We start from the raw sequence: 4661 nt of genomic DNA on the forward strand, positions 1-4661 counted from the left end.
GCCCTGAAGGGAAACCATCAAGGGGGTTATCTGTAAGAAGTGTCACCAGGTAGCCATGGAGGACACTCAGCATCAGTTACTCCTTTAGTAAGGTTGGGTAAATTTGAGTGATGTCTTGAATCACCAGGAGAGGAATTGGAAGCCTTTTTCATGAGTGCAGTTCTCATTCTGTAGCTGTTGTGTTTGCAGCCAAGTTAGGGTCAAGGTTAAAATACTTAGAAGTTCTCCACGTCAGTTCTCAAGGCTGTGTTCAGGATCCTTGCTGTGACCCCTCTCTTTCACAAGGTTCACATGAAGAAGGAAGGACTTTCATACCAGGAATCTGATAAAGGTCACACATTAAAAGTAAATCCTCATGTTCTGGTGACAGCCTGAGAAAGTGACAGGAAGAATCCTAAGAGTCTCTGCACAGCTTACTTGTTTTGCTCTATAGTCAGCTAGTTGTGATTTAAATGTCTTGAGTTGTTTCAACCCCTCAGCTGAACAGAGCTTGATTTATTGTGAGAAGCTTGAGAATTGCTTTAATCCATTATCTCAACACTTCTGTTATTTCTAGAGAGAAAGGTAAAATCTTGGTATTGTAGGTACTGCCCCTTTTCCTTTGCTCTGTCTGTCTCTGTGGAGTCTGTTCTCCAGGCAAGGCAGTCTCTCTCCTCCCTTTCTTTTTCCCAGGCTGTGCTGAACCCTAATATTGTAGGGAAGGCTCAGAACAATGCCTACTGCTTTTATTCCTAGAATCACAGAATTGTTTCAGCTGAAAAAGGACCTGAAGGATCCTCTAGTTCCAGTCCCTTGCCATGGGCAGGGATTCTACCTTCCAAAAGTTGATTTTGGGCACTGATGCTTGGTGAAATTGCCCAGCTAGTCTTTAACTTAAAATTACTGTGAATTTTAAAAAGAGATTTTTAATTCATTTATTATTTTATCCATCTCAGTCAATTTGAAATTGACTCCAGTGTGTGCCACTCCAGTGCCCTTGTCAAGTTTCCAGTGTGTGCGGCTCTGATGAGGTGGGAATGATCCCCAAATTCTCTGTCTTCTCCTGGCACAGTCTCTGGTGAAAGGATGCAGAGGGGAGTTAGTTGTCCTCCATGGGACCCCAACAAGCATCTGTGCTTTGTTTAACTGCTCTTGGTTTTCTTGTCCCAAAGGACCAGGACTCTTCCCTCTCTCCACGAGGAGACTTGGTCTGTAGTGAGCTGGTGCCTGCTCCACTGGCAAATGAAGTTGGGATTATCAGTTCTCATGCAGGAAAACAGGCAGGAGCAGGCACAGGGCCATCAAAGGTACACAGAGATGCTGATGAGGAGAATAAAATCAGTTGGTGCAATGCAAATGTGCATTGCTGTTCCCTTAAAGCCTTTGTGCTTAGGTGGAGAGGTGACGTCTTCGTGCTCCTGTCAATTAGACTGGGAACAAACACTGTTTAATTTGTGGTGACATTTAAAAGCAATTAAGGAAGTTTAAATGTTAAATGTGTGTTTTTGTCTTTCCAGTTAAACACAGTTTTGGAGGAAAAAAAATATCCCAAATATTTAATTACACACTTACAACTGTATAAATAAGCCTGACAGTGCTATAAAAGCATTTTTAATTCCTCACATAAATGCTTTAACTTCGTGTTCAGGGGTGTGGTGCTCCATTAAAATACTGACACATGCAGTTTCTTATTGTAAGTCCAGCATTATCTGGGAGCAACTCTGCATTTCCTAATCTACTCCAGACAAAATCACCGAGGTGGCTCAAAGCACCTATACAAACTAACCTTGTTGATTTTTCCCTGAAACAGATTAAGGAGTCATGAGGCAGAACTTATCAGCAGCAGACATTTGGTGCTAGTGGTGACCAGCAGCTGGGGGCTGTAGTATCTCGGGCTGGATCTGCAAAGGGAAGTCTCTTGCTGTTCTTCTCTCTGGACAGGTCCAGGAGAGAGGAGCCAGCCCTACCTGGCCTGTCTGCTCCTCAGGTGCCAGCAAAGCTGCTGTCAGCTGATCATGAGGTCACCTGCACTGAGCCATCACCTGCCACACTTGGGGTTTTGTGCTTGGGAGACTCCTGAGGGTTTACACATTGTCCAAACCTGGGTTCCATCCATGTAACCCCAGTACTAAGGATCTGGCCTTTTGGCCATGTAGTGAGGGACCCCTTTACCACTCTAGTCCCAGTGAAAACTTTCTCATGGCACCTTCCACTGAGCAATGACCTTGTGGCCCTTCCTTTTCCCCACAGCTCACACTGCAGGGGGAGGCAGTGCCACTGAGTGGGCACTGAGTTGTGTTCTGAGTTGAGTGAACCACCATACTGGTGTGAGAAGTTTTGGTGCACATTAAGTGCTTCTCAGCTCACCTGCCCTGTCTCTGTCTCTTAAATTCTTTCACTGTTCCCATTTCACAGTATTCAATTACTCCTCATGGATAACTCAAGGCAATGATTCCTGTTTGTCTCTCCACTGCCTGGCAGGGAAGGAAGAGAGTTGAGGTGGCACCTTTTCAGCTGAAGAATTTCTTTCCAAGAGTCAGTGCTTGATACCTGACCTCTGAGGCACCCTGCCACAAATTATTTCTGTACCTTCGGCTTATTGACATGTGGCTTTATTTTATACAGGTATCTCCTGCAAAGCAGTGCTGAACGTGCTTTGTTAGGTCTAAGTGGCATCCTTGACTCAGGAATTTCTTTTGTATTGTATACATCTGATTTCAGCCTGCTGCCAGGATCACACAGCTCTTTGAACAGGAAGAACTGTGCAGTATCTGGTGACAGTTGTTGATTTAAAGCTTTCTCCTGAGCATGCAGAGGTTTTCCTGGAGCAGACAGAATTATTTCACAGCCTCTGTGGCTTCCTTCCCACACCAGCCCCAGCTTTTGAGATGGCCTTTTGGCTGCTGTTCTTCCCCATTCAGACGTTGTTCTCCAGCCTGAGGCAGTCCTTATTCCCATGAGCTGCAGATTTTCATAGGCAGCCCCAGCTCCATCAGCTCTTCCTCTTTATCTTTCTGGGGTCTGCTACACTCTTGGCAAGGCATAACAAAGCTCTTCTGCCTGTCAGCTTTGGAAGATGATGGTCCTTCATGACCAGCCTGTGTCCTGCTGGTCCCCTGGCCATCCAGCATCCCCAGCTCCATGCTTTGTCTGTAACCTGATGCACTTGGCCACTTCTTAGCACTCAGTGTTTCTAGAGCTGTAGACAATTGCTCGGCACTTAAATATTAACGTGCTAATTAATAATGAAAGCTGAGATTGTAGTTAGGTTTAAAACTTTAATTGGGTGAGGAGCTGGCAGAGGAGCAGTCCATAACAATGAAACTGTGGTATTAATATCTATATATAATCTATATGTCTATGTTTAAGTATCTTTCCCTCTAGCAATACCACTGCACAGGAGAAGTAGCCTCAGTGTGGATGTCTGCAAAGATGTTTGCTCGAGGCACTTGGAACCTTGCAGCAGGAAGTCATAAAGCACTAGGTGTGATTAGTTTTTTTCAAAGGGGTTTTTAAAAGTCCCGTTAAAAGTTTTTGTCCCAATTCCTAAAAAATGGAGAAGAGAAAGGAAAAATTCCTGGAAAGAAATACAATTATTTTCCACTTCAGGCCAGTCTGCAAGTGCAGTATTTGTTGCAGTCTTAAAGTGGCCCAAGATACTGCAGCCAACTGCGATGGACCCAATGATCTGAGAGGTCTTTTCCAACCTAACCTGATTCCGTGAAAACGGACCAAAAAAAAAAACCCAAAAGAAAGATGCGGAGCAGCAAGTGGAGCAGAAACAATGGAGAAAATGTTGTGGCTGGTGAGGAGCTGTGGCGGGAGGGGAAGCAGGGTGCGCGGACTGTAGCCGTGGTGGATGTGTGCAGGAGCGGAATAGCTCCAGCCCGCTGGGCTCCTGCGAGCGCGTTTCGGTGCTGTGGGGTGGTGGCTGCTGCTGAGACAGGCTGGCGCTGCACCAACTGCGCATTCCCTGCCAAACTTCCAGCCGTGCCTGCCACACTGAGCTGACACTGGAGCCTTATTTCGTACTGGGACTCCGTGAAGGCAGGGGGGTCATTTTAAATTAATATGTTATTTGTAGTTGAACGGCGAGAGAGAAAATTCTATTGATGTTGTGGTTGAATAGCATCTCATTTATTGGTGCTAGATCATAAAAGGATGAGGATTTTGCTCAGGATTTTCAGGTATTGCCCAGGACTGCATGTAGTCATAATATGTAGTATAATAGGGCTATATAATAACAGTGTTTAAGAGGGCAATTCTAAATTAAAATTCTGCAATTCCAAAGTCCGAGGAGCCAAGTGCCTCTGACGGCGGCGCGCGTTGTCACAGGACCCGTTGCCACAGCATCCTGCTCCCGCGGAGCGCTGCTGCGCGCAGCCACAGCTAAGTATTTTCCATATGCAGTTGAAAAACGCGTGTGACAGATGTGGATCCGCTCGCTTGCAGCCTAAAGCGGGGGCCGTTCCCCGCAGCGGCACTGGCGGCGGGCAGGCCGGGGTTAACCCCTGCGCCGCCCCATTGGCGGGCGCCCCCCCGCCGCTCCCATTGGAGGCGCCCGGCCGCGTCTCCCCGGCCGGAGCAGCGCCGGCCGCTGATTGGCGAGCGGGCGGCGCGCGGCGGGCGGGGCGGGCGCCCATTGGCTGGGGGGCGGCAGCGGGGCTCTGGGCGGCACCATG

Source organism: Sylvia atricapilla, chromosome 9 (genome assembly GCF_009819655.1).
Source record: "Sylvia atricapilla isolate bSylAtr1 chromosome 9, bSylAtr1.pri, whole genome shotgun sequence".
Lineage (NCBI taxonomy): Eukaryota > Metazoa > Chordata > Aves > Passeriformes > Sylviidae > Sylvia > Sylvia atricapilla.